General features: G+C 43.1%; 1 long non-coding RNA gene across 1 annotated transcript; it reads left to right on the top strand.

Moving 5' to 3' along the window:
- The first annotated feature begins 1,682 nt into the window (after window positions 1-1,682).
- On the top strand, window positions 1,683-10,888 carry LOC119801104. The gene is made up of 4 exons (XR_005283139.1): window positions 1,683-1,755; window positions 2,876-2,915; window positions 7,044-7,122; window positions 10,854-10,888. It is a non-coding gene; the product is annotated as an uncharacterized LOC119801104 (long non-coding RNA).
- Window positions 10,889-12,612: the final 1,724 nt, after the last annotated feature.

The following is a 12,612-nucleotide window of genomic DNA, read 5'->3' as shown; positions in this document are numbered from 1 at the left end:
GCCAAGCTTTATACAATCAAGACTCTAAACCATCCAAGTGTTCTTGGGCTTCAGGGGTGGTTTATAGAATTGCGTCTTAGGCACACATAGTCTAGAAGTCTCAGAGAGAGAGATGTTACTGAAGACAAGCTGGCGGCTTGAGGAGTGTGTAGTGGCGGGATCTTCATTAGGGCTTCGTCTGCACTGTGGACCAGGAGGGTACCCTTCTGTCTGTTAAGTCAAGTGAAGTTGTCTTCCAAGTTGGAGCGAGACCTGCTTTAAGTCCCCATACTCAAAGGTCTACAAAACCATCCAATTTTTAAAAAATACTCTTTATATTTTTAAGATTATAGTAAAATTACAACATCCCCTCTTCACTCTCCTCAGAGTTCTCCATGTACTTTCCCTTGCTCTCTTTCAAAAATTCATGGCCTCTTTCTTAATTGTTGTTAAATATATTTGTTTTCCTAAGTCCATAAATAACATCTGCTCCATCTGTATAATGTTTCTTAGATTTATGTTTTCATTAGTATTGAATACACCAATCAGCGTTGCATGTTCCTGCGGCAAGACTATTTCTCCTGCCCTCCGGCATTCTGCCTGTAGTTCTACTCTAGGGTTGAGGCCTAGTAAGTGACCCTCACGTTCACGTTAGCTTGTCTATTGGTGCCATCCGTGTTCAGATATACACACAAACCAGTGCCATAAAGGTACCGGATGGCCTTTGACCATTTATTAAGGAAGTAAGTGTCACCTCCACTGCGGGTTGTAGGAAAGAAAACAACCATCACCCCAGGTTGATGGAAAGCCTGGGTTAGAAGGATGATGTAAAACTCTGAAGTGCTTAGAGTCAGTGGTATGAGCCCTGTATTGCATATCTCAGAGAGACTTGTTTCTTACTAGTTGTTAAAGTAATCGACCGTGTACTGTATTTGTAATGCAGATATCCTCTTACAAAAGCACGTGTAGATTGGCATGCGCGTAGATTTATGCTCACACACATATAAAGTCCAGGTTTACCAACACATGTTTTATCCTGGGGGGCTGTGTTCTACAAATGGGCTCTCATTAGCTAAACTTATTCAGTGCTCAGTGTTTTACCCTTTCAAAAGTCCATCCCATCCAAAATGCAAAAACAGAGGCCACGGTGAATTAATTTAGTATCCAAAGTGGCAGAACCCTGGTATTTTGAATGATTTAATGTCCCTTTACTATATCAAGTTAGTATTCCCTTATTTTAACTATTTACTTGAATAGATATATATTTAATTGCAGCTGCTTGGATTTTATTTTTTTAAGACAGAGTCTTGAGCCAGGTGGTGGTGGTGCACGCCTTTAATCCCAGTACTCAGGAGGCAGTTGCCAGGCGGATCTCCATGAGTTTGAGGCCATTTGATCTACAAGAGCTAGTTCCAGGCCAGGCTCCAAAGCTACAGAGAAACCCTGTCCTCAAAACACACACAACACACACACACACACACACACACAAAATTTAAAAAAAAAAAAATACAAAAAAAACAAAAACTCTACCATAGCCAAGATCACTTGCCTCTGCCTCCCAAATGCTGAGACTAAAGGCATGTGCCACTATACCTAACAATTGTTTTCTTTTTAAAATATGTATATATTTATGTATGCATAAATATAATTTAAATTATGTGTTTGTGTGTGCCTGCATAATTTTATGTGTACTATAGTGTACAGGTACCTTCAGAGGCCAGAAGAGGGTGTCAAGATTTCTTGTAACTGGAGGTCGACGTTCGTGAGCTTCCCCATGTAAGTACTAAGCACTCTTAAACTGTTGAGTGGTCTCTCCAGCACGCATTTGAATGGTCTCATGTGTTGGTTTTTACTTTAAGCAGATACCCCTTGCAAACCTGTGTGGACTCGTTGCGTAGGACTCACAGCCACTACTAGGCCTCCAGTGGCAGCTGGCATTGCCCTGCGGGCCCCTGGGAGTGCTCAGGAGGCTCCCGTGCTTCCCATTAGTCACTGGGCTCTGTAACACAAGAGCATTTCACTGGAAGGGAAGCCTTGTACTTTGGTTTTGTAAGGCCTAGACTTCAGTCTGAGATCCGGCAGTCTGTTGGGTTTAAGAAGGACAAAGAGACTCTTTTCATATATCAGCAGAGTCCGTGCTACAGGGTGAGCACAGCAACAGTGTTCCATGTTGTCGTGGATCTAGAGTCCGTCCATTCATGTGGTACATGTGGGTTCATCCTGCATTGAAATGTGATTTCCCGTGGTTCTTCCATGTTTATCGTGGCCCCCTGGGTGACTGAAGCATGCTGGGCCTGGCATATTCATAGCTGGCCAGATTCAAGAAAATTTGGGATTTACAGGCTTCATGCTGTCCCTGGTATTTTTTATTGTTCTCTTTAGAGTTTCATTGCACTTTGACAAAGGCAGAATGACTTTCGCTGGTCCTCACAGGAGGGCCAAGGGTGGCACATTCTATGGCTTTCCTCCCCAGTGTTATGCAAAATAGTTTCAGTACCTCCAGGGCTTCTCAACCAAGTCTAGCCAATTCAAAGACCATTTCAGAGTTCATGAGAGAACAATACACATAAGGGATCAGACTGTAAGAAGTAGAAATGGCCACAAGACTCCGTCTGCACATGATTTTTACACAAAGGTAGGGCCAGCTGTATCAAGCTAAGAACATCATGAGCTTAGCAAGGGGTTTGGAACCTGCAAACTCCCCGCTGTGAGAGTTGGATGCGGGGGAGGGGGGAGCTGCATGCACCATGCCCTCCTTCTGGGGGCTTTTGGAGACATTTGTGTCTGTTATCCCTGCAGTAATTCAGCATATACCTGAATATACGCCAAGCTTGTAGGACTTTTAAGGTCCATTCCAGTATTACAGTTTTGATTTCTTTTGTTTTGTTGTATACAGCTTCAACATGGCGGACGACGATCCATATGGAACTGGGCAAGTAAGTCATAATCTCACTAACGACGCTGTTTAAATGTGTTTGTGTTCCAAAATACACAGAAGCAACACTAATGACTTAGTGGAAGGCAGACTCTAAATTAGTAAACTTTACTTGATTTTTTTTTTTCAGTTTTCTGCTCTTCCAGGGTAGGAGAGGGTACTTTCATATGTATTTTTGCATAAAATTGCATGTATACAGTATATACAGTCTACACTATATATACAATGGCCAGGAGATAGCCACTGAACCAGCTGTGTTGGCACATGTCTGATTCCAGTATTCAATCCTGTAAATAATCTTTATTTTAAAAAAAAAGATAGCCAGTGAGTGAGATTTTTTTTGGGGGGTTGCTATTAACATTGTTACAAACCTGGCGACTTGAAACAATAGAAATACATCTTTTTACAGGTCTGGAGGCAAGAACTCAAAATTGGGGGCTGGCAGGGCGGTTCCTGCCCCATACAGCTTCTGTGGATGCTTGGAGATCCTTGGCACCCCTCGGCTTATAGCATTGCCATCACACCAGCTGTAGAGTCTGTTGTTGCTGACTTTCCTCCACTCTTTGGACTGAGGGCCCATCTCCTTCTAGTGTGACTTCACCTAGCTTATATAAAGGCAAAGGCTGCATTTCCAAATAAGGTCCCATGTAGCAGGAGCACTTAGGAATTTAAAATGCATTTTTCCAAAGGTGCTGTAGTTAGACTCATCACGGTCTGTGAGAAGGCATGCGCTCTGAGAGCGTCATGCCGTCATCGTGCCATCACCGGGCTCATCATCAGTGTCAGCAGCTAGGACGCAGGCCAGCTCTAGGATATCTGTGTCCCCTTTTCCCCCCTCGCTTTCTCATTTGAAAAGCTCTAAACCCATAGAAATGTTGAACAGTGTGATGAATCCACCTTGGTTATTGGTACTTCCATTTCTTTCTCTTCTCTCCATATAGAGAGTATAGAAATGAGCCTTGGAAGCAGTTTCTAGACACTGGTGTGATTGCAGTGGCAATAGTAAACGTGGACTCTGATGATCTTTTAAATTATTTAAAGCTGGTGTCTGCTTGTTTTTTAGACTGTTCATTGAGACTTTATTGTGTACAGACATTAGCATCCTAGAGATGGAGAGACCAGTGGTATACGGCCTGACTTCAGGAGCTGCCTTCTAATTGGAGGAACAGAACCACACTTTGCATAGTCAGTGGATGCTGCCCTGGTTCCCTGAGGCACAGAAGCATTAAGAGGGATCTCCTTTTGCTTCTTTGGAGAAAGTGCAGGTTAAGGATCACTTTCCAAACGAAATCTAAGCTGAGCTTTAAAAGCTACAACCAGAACAGGGAGCCTACTTAGAAGAGAACCCTGGCACAACATTTGATATTACTTCACATTTAAATTTTGGTGGTAAACTTCTGAGACTACCATTTCCCAAATTTATGCGTGCAAAGAATCAGCCAAAAATAAAACTGAAAGTGAAATATTTCTCGGGGATCTGGTGTTTCTACAATCAAACAGCCCTTAGAGTAGTTGTGAGAACAAGATGGGCATCCCGTTCTCACCAGGCCAGGTAGACTGAGCGTGTATCATGTTTCATGTCACCGCTCCCTCCTGATTCTGTTGTGAAAGTGGCTACATTGGATAGATTTAGAACGTTCTCCCGCTTGCAGCGCCCCTGACTCCTGGTGGCTCCTGGCAACAGCACCCTTTGCTTTACCTTTCACTTTTCATTGCTGCTTCTAACGAAGCCCAGATCTCGGCAGTGCGAGGGCTGCTTCTGCTTGGTTTCAAACCATGCTTTCCTGTCTGTGCACAGGAAATCTTATCAACCAGAGATGGTCTTTTATGCCACAAAATAGTAAAACCTGCTGAGGACAGTCATTTTGAAAGTTTCTTATGTGGGCAGTTTTGAGCTGATCAGCAAGCAGGGGTGGGCACGTTCTAGCATTTCAACTGGGTGGGGGTGGGGGGGAGAGGTCCTTGAAGGTTTCTTGTTTGTTTTTCTGTCTTGAGCTTTAAGATGGTATTTTCTAAAGTTGGCCTTCTTCAGGGAGGTGTCCTCAGTGTTTGAGCAGACACTGGAGTCTGTTCTCCACTCTTCACCAAATAAGCCCCGTGGGCCGCATGCAATACAGCATGTCTTACTGGGAATTTTCCCTCCGTCCAGTCATTGTGGACACCTGCAGGACCATAGCACAGGGGTTCTTTTTTGAGGTCATCCTTTTTGCTCAGAGATGGTAGACACCCTGCGTGGCCTGAAACTTATTTTTGTAGGATGTGGTTTCCCATTCTGTATTTCTTTACTGACAGTCCAGGGCGTGGAAGAGCTTTGCTAAGCATTGAGGAGTAGCCCACGTTTGCTCTTCCTTTGAAAATTTGTGTCCCTCAAAACCGGATTTGAAGTGATTTTCATTAAAACGTCACATTTTAGGAGCCAGTGAGATTTTTCAAAGAATAAGGTACTTACTGACAACCTGAGTTTGACATCCCCCAAACACACACAGAAATGAATGAAATTAAGCATTACTTTTCTTACTCCTGATTTAAATAGATATATTAGGATCTGAGGTACCCCACTATATCCAGTGATTTACTAATAAGGATAAAAATACTTCCAGCTTGCAAGCTGACCAGAGAAAGTGAAATAAATACATTTGCTTTCTGTGTGGTCCACAAGCATTTCACAAGTGACTTTTGAGAGTGAGAAAGATCATAAGCTCATGAATAAGCCTGTGAATTTCTAATGAAGCGACTGGAGAAATGCCTTTTGGAGCAATGGTTAATAGTAACCTATCAAGATAGAGCTTCATACTATCAGTATGTCCACTCTTTCAGTTGTGTTAGTTGTGTGTTCTTCCTGTAACAAGTTACCATAATCTTACGACTTGAAACAACAGAAATACCTTCTCCTGTAGCGTAGAATAAAAATTCCAAAGGCAAGGAACTAACAGGGCTACATTCCCAGCAGCTGCTGTTTCTTTCCTTCCGAGCTCCTGGAGGCTGCCTGTATTCGCTGGATGAGTTCTCCCGGCGCTCCAGACTCTTGCCTCTCCAGTCACGCTTCCCTTTGATTTCCAACTCTCCTAGGTAGCAAACCTGGATGTTCCAGGATAATCCTTTTGTTTAATAGTTTTACACCAATGTCACATGCAGTATATCTTTTGCCATATGAAACATAGGTTCTGGGAAGTAGATTAATTCTGGGGAGTAGCAGGTAGCTGTCTTAGAGCCATTGTTCAGTGCACCACCCGCCACTGAATTCCAGGGAGTCTGTGTGGAAGTGGAAGAACAGAGGTGGGGGAGGGGAGCGTGTGCTCTGGACCTCCGCCCTTTGCTCAGCTGCACCGTCGGTTGTGTAAGTTGTGTAGCTGCTGTCTGCGACTCTTTCAGGCCTTGAAATTCTGTAGCTCAAGAAAGAATATATTTTTCATCAAAACAGAAACACAGATCTAAGATTATATGCATGTGTGTATGTGTCTGCCTGTATGCACACACATGTTCCTGTGAGTGTACCTGTGTGTTCACATGTGTGTGGAGACTGAAGGTCCATGCTGGCTGTCTTTCCCAATCGCTACCCATCTTGTGTGTGGAGAGAAGGTCTCTCTTAACCGAGACCTCATGGATTCAGCTAGATATCTCAGCCAGCAAACCCGATCCTCTTGTCTACATCTTCCCAGAAGTGGTGATGTAGACAAACACTGCCGTACCCAGCTATTCACATAGGAACCAGGGCTCTGACCTCTCTTCCTAATTCTTGTACAGCAAGCACTTTATCCCCTGAGTCCTCTCCACCCTCTGGGGTGGACTCTTATTCCTAAGAGGGTACAAGATTCAGATCACTCGTTCAACAAATACTGCTGAAATACCCACCATGCCTGAAGCTCACTTGGCTCTGAAGATGCACTACCTAGAAGGTTCCTCCAGGTCCTTGCCTTCGGGGACCCCATAGCTCTTATTCTTCTTGAATTCCTTTCTTACATCTATAAGTTCCGCATGCAACAGCCTAACCGGGTCTCAGAAAGCCACTTTAGAATCCTGATCTTAGGAATCCCGTTTTTAGGCTTTCGTTTCTAGTTTTAATTCTTGTAATTAGTTCTTCCTGTAAATTAGAAGAGGAATTAAAATATTTGTATTTTCTTCTTTACAGATGTTTCATTTGAATCCTGCGTTACCTCATCCAATATTTAATGCAGAATTATATGCACCAGAAATGCCCCTGTCAACGGGTAAGTCCTTCTCCTGTTGTTTTGCTTTTCCCTTAAAAATAATATTTGGGGTCAGGAATCAAAGAGATATGGACCAACCCAAACTCAGTACGTATGAAAATACCATAAGGAAGCCTGTCACTCTGTGGGTGCTGGGGACCAAACCCAGTTCCTTGGGAAAAGCCACAAATGCTCTTAACCACTGAACCGTCTCCCCAGCCACAATGGTCTCTTCAAATCCAGTGATGATCATAGGAAGGAAGTGGTGATTTGTGTCTTCAAACCAGCCTTTCAGTATGCTTTCTGGAAATGCATTTTACAAAAATGTCTCAGCGCACTCATCACACATTGTCTTCGCACGTGTGGTTCTGGCATGGCTAGATACTCTAGAGCACTGTCTGACCTGCTTTCCCTGTCTCCACATTTGATCCCCCGTTTGTGTCCTCTTTGCTTTGCTGCGGCTACCACAGAAACCGGTCCCCAGCCTCAGTCTGTATCTCGGGACAGCTGTTGTTGGTCAGCCGGAAGTGCCAGGCACTGGGGAAATAATCCGAAAGTCACCTCTATGCCCCAGCCTGACTGTGAGTTAATGACCCACACGTTGTTCAGTGTCCTGTGCGCAGTAGCGCATGCTCTTCATTTAGACTCCTTGCTGATTGGCTGTGTGACCTCCGTGTGATGGCTCTTCTTACTGCTGTTTCCATCCCTCACAAATCACATGGCCGGTAGTCAAGCTGTCTCCAGAAGCAGCGTGTTTGTCAGTGGAGACTGTTTAAAAGAGCTGGGATCACTGAAGCGGACAGCAGGAGCTTTGTATACTGTGGATCTCCATGTCTTCTCTGGAGACCATATGTCCTTTTTTAATCATTCTCAGTTAAGACACCATGGTTGTGTCAGCGCTTGCCTCTCACTGTCCAAATCAGAAAGTTTCTCCTTTTCCCTCTCCAGACGCACAGGAGGAAGAAGCGCTCATGTGCCCAGCCTTCCTCACCCTCTCCAGCAGAAGTTACAACACAGAGGCCTGTCTGTCTTTACCCCACAAAACCTATTTCCTAAGCCCCCGTCCTTTATGTGAGATGGGGAGCTGTCCAATGTGCCCTCTGGGTCACTTCCTGTGAACAGTGGATGCAGCAGAGGCTTCTGGGTTTCCTGTGAATGTCTAGACTCGGAGATCTGAAGTGTTTGCTTTAGTATGGCTGTTTTATTGAAAATGTTACGGACGTGGTTTTGTTTTCAGGAAAAACACACATTTCTTTAAAATGCCTTATGAATTCTAAATAGTAACCTGAGGCAGATGATCTTTCAAATGTGTTTTTTTTTTTCCTTAGGGTTTATGGCTCAGAAGTAATTATCAACAGAATCACCTCAGTAAATGTTCCTATCATGTTGTGGGAACCTTTTTCCATAGTGTTAGGCAAACCTCTATAATTGTCCCTAAAAATGCGTTCTTTCTGCTGTCACCAGCGCCTCTGTTTTCCACTGCATTTCCCCCTCTCTGTCCTCAGTGTGCTGTCCAGGCTCTATATCTCAGCAGGGACGGGCGTTCTCTTCAGAGTTAAGGAATAGGAAGTTTATCTAAGTCATAATTTGATTGTAATTTTTGATGTGGTATTTTTTTTCAATCCTTTCCCAAATTCTAAGATCTCAACAGTCTTTCCAACTGTGTGGAAACTCTGGACCAAGGGACAGCTGTTAGGTCTGTGTCATTTTTCTGTGACTTAAACTTTCTCTGTAAAAAAGGAGATCATTTCTTGGCCCAGAAATGTAGCCCATTAGGAAGTTAGCCTTAACACAAAACATTTATGTAGCCAAACTAGACATTCTACTTGACTTAACTTGAATGTGCTCTTAGGGTAAGAATGGTACACTCCACATGGACTTTCACATATGTAAGGAAAGTCCTAGAAATAATGGAAGGAAGGGACTTGAAGCCCATTATGAGGGTGCTCCCTGCACCTCCATACTTCTCAGCATCCTGTCCCAAATAGGGCTTTCTTCATGGTCTCTAGCTTCTTGGTAGGCTCTTTCAGATGTCTAGAGGAATGTATATTTTTAATATTGTTATACAAGCTATATGTCAGTTCATAGCATGAAATCTTTTTCTAATCAGTTTTATTTTCTTATGAAAAAGTTAAATCTAGCCATTTTCTTTTTGTAGTTAAATTACAGTTACTTTCTAAAAGTTTAAAAATGTCAAGGGATGTACCTCGATCATGAACAGAAAATATAATTTGCTATTTTATTGTATTGGCCAGTGATACCCATTTTACTGCCTTCCCTTGTGCAGTTTAGTCTCTCGTGTCATCTGACCCATCACAATATTGAGAAGAGAGCATATAATCTCTTTGAAGTTACAGTTTATTTAAGGATTACAACTTCAAGTTTTATCTCTTCCCCAATTATTTTATGCAAAATGAGGGCTTAAGCTTCAGCTGAGAGTGTGGTTTTCAAATGAGCACAGAAGCATTCTTCTGGAATATCTTTACCCTCCAAAGTCTTCATTTTCGTTCGAGCACATACAGAAAATATTCAGATTTATTTGCAGGTTGCGCAGCCGTGGGTTTCTCATACTGTGACATAAGAGCCAGCTGAGGTCCTGAGGGAATTTCTCATCATAGCATTTATATTTATATAGAAGATGTGGTTTTTCTTTGACATTACAAGTCATATATCACTGGGATAGGGATTAAGCTTTTAGGTCTTTTTCATAGTAATTGCATGAATTTATCTTTGGTAACATTATTTTTGGTATTTTACCGTATGCCTGGGCTGTTTTATAACAGAGTCCATATGAGAGCACAGGGTCAGGTTTATTTATCCAGTATCGAAAAGGTTGGATCAGATGCCAAGCATCATGGTGCATGTTTTTAATCCCGGCACTTGCATGGAGACCTCTGGAGCTTGAGGCCAGCTTGATCTACATAACGAGCTTCAGGTCTGTCAAGGCTACATGGTGAGACTGTCTCAAACAAAACAAAACAAAATAAGAAAGAAAAGTTCTCCGGGGCCTCACAGAGGCCCAGAGCAAGCCAGTTAAGCAATGGGGACAGCACCTCAGTTCAGGGTTAGGGAATGAGCGGAAAGTCGGTAGCAGTGTTAGGAAGGCCGGGACCCAGAACCACCCTGGACTCCTCCTGTAGGTTGCTGTTGCCAGCTCTTCGTTTCGCACTGAAGCAGTGCGCTTTGAGGAAGGAGGGTCGTCGTCACTGATGAAAGGCAGCCGGAAATGCGTAGCACTCAGGGGGTGGCTATACTTGATGCGTTAGTGTGTGTTCTAGCATGTGTGCCGACACGTGAGGCTGGAGGCTGCTGCCACTGTGAACTGTGCCAGCCGTCCAGCTACGTACCATCACCACCCCTCACCAAAAATCATATTGATTGTTTATCACTTAAGCTCCTGTTAAAATAAGCTGAACCTGGAGGCTGGAGCAATTGGTCAACAGTTACAGTGTTCATAGCTCTTCCTGAGACCCAAGCTTGGCTCCAGCACCACATGGGCAGCTAACAGCCATCTGTAACTCCAGCTCCAGGGCCATCAGACATTCTGCTGGCTTCCTGAGCAACCAGCAAAACACTCAGATACAAAAAAATAAGCAAATAAATATTTTAAAAAATGAGAATATATTTAATATTTCAAATGTAAGGATCTCACTGATTTGAAACATAATTCGCTTTTGACTTGCTTTGTATTTCAATTCCATGTTCTAAGAGTCTCACAGTTTCTTTTGGTTTTCCTTGTTTGTTTTTAACAGATGGCCCATACCTTCAAATATTAGAGGCAACCAAACAGGTAAGAATAAAGGGTGGGCTGTTGTTAGGTCTCTACATCTAATGATTAAGGCTCAGGCATTGAATAACAGTTGCTAAGCTGGTAACAGAGGTGGTTTATCTGGATGAGCAACAGATGGCCATGTTATATTATAACTTCCTGTGTCTACTTTACGTTTTTCTTAGGCAGTCTTTAAAAGGCCTTGAAACTCCAGTTAATCACGGGTCTTGGTAATTCTATATCTCTTTACACATAGCTTATCAGTCAGTCACGTTTTATGGAAAGTACCAGGTGATTTTCATTCCTAAGGAAGTTAACACTCTGCTGGTCACATCTACCTTTATTCGTCGTGCCTATGCCCACAGGATGCTTCTACTGCCTTCATCAGCTCCAGACTCTGTGGTGTGGAATGTGTAAACCCAAGGCATGAAAAGCACTAGTGGGAGACAATTAGAATGGACTACGGAGTCCCCACCACACATCCCATTGACTTTGGAGCAAGGAGAGGACTGTGTGTGTGTGTGTGTGTGTGTGTGTGTGTGTGTGTGTGTGTGATGTGTGTGTGTGTGGTGTGTGTGTGTGTGCGTGCACGCATGTGCACGTGCACAAGCATGTCTATGGAGGTCAGATGAAAACTTTTGGGAGTTGGTGCCCTCCTACTATGTGGGTCCTGGATATCAAACTCACACAAAGCTTGGTGGCAAGCACCTTACCCACTGAGCAATCTTGCCAACCCCAGAACCTTACTTTTCTGAGCATAGCACTATCATAAGACTTTTAATGTGCATTTTGTAATCATGAGCCCCAAAGGGATTGGTATTTATGATTTGTTTAAACAGCTAATATAGTTCCAGAATTCAAATTTTAATTCATTATGTGTGAATATATAAAATGTGAGTAAACATTGTGTCTGTTTGCAACCTGGTTTTTGTGTTTGGTTTTGTCTTGAGATCTAGCTTTAGTGGAAGTTAGGAGGTCGTATCTCAGTCAGACTTTTGACTACATGGATGTATCCTCTCTGAGGTTAATGACTCATCTTAAGTAAATGGGGTTCCTAAGATCAATATGGGTAGATAGTAACACTTTATTTTAATTAGAAATTCAATCCAAATTACATATTTTAAGACATCTTATTTTTAGGGTTTGTACAATTTTAAAAATTAATCTATTTTTGAGACAACAATCTCTGTAGTCTTTGCTGACTTCAAACTGGTGGCAATTCCCCTGCCTCTACCTTCCAGCTGTTAAGATTACAGGTGTGAGCTACCACACCTAACTCAAAACCATCTTACCAACCTAACAGCAATATAAAGTTCTATCTTGAGAATAAATGCCACTTTGTGTGCATCTAGGAACGCTCCATAGTTTCACGTGCTGTCGGTTCACATCACGGCTGCACCACGCTGGTCGCCGTGTAGGGCATCACTCTCTAAGGCATGGCGGTGTCCATGCACGTCCTTTTCCAGTGCCACAAAGGAATCTTGTGGTTCAAGAGAAGGAGCTGCTGTGCTAACTTTTTGAGTTAGAAATGCCCTTTTTCTTGGGGGCCTTTTGGACACAGAGTTTTTCCTAGGTTTGGTGGAAATGGATCAAAGCATGATTAGTATTCTTCAGACTATCCAGTTTGTACAGTTCTCAGTGCTGTCTGATCATGTTGTCTTGTTCTCACTGTGCTTTTGAGGCAGGGTCTTGTAGCCTTGTGGCCTCAGACTCAGACCTCCACACACATGCCTCTGTCTCCC

Source organism: Arvicola amphibius, chromosome 14 (genome assembly GCF_903992535.2).
Source record: "Arvicola amphibius chromosome 14, mArvAmp1.2, whole genome shotgun sequence".
Classification (NCBI taxonomy): domain Eukaryota; kingdom Metazoa; phylum Chordata; class Mammalia; order Rodentia; family Cricetidae; genus Arvicola; species Arvicola amphibius.
The sequence above is the reverse complement of the archived record's forward strand: the minus strand, read 5'-3'. Positions and strand labels throughout refer to the sequence as shown.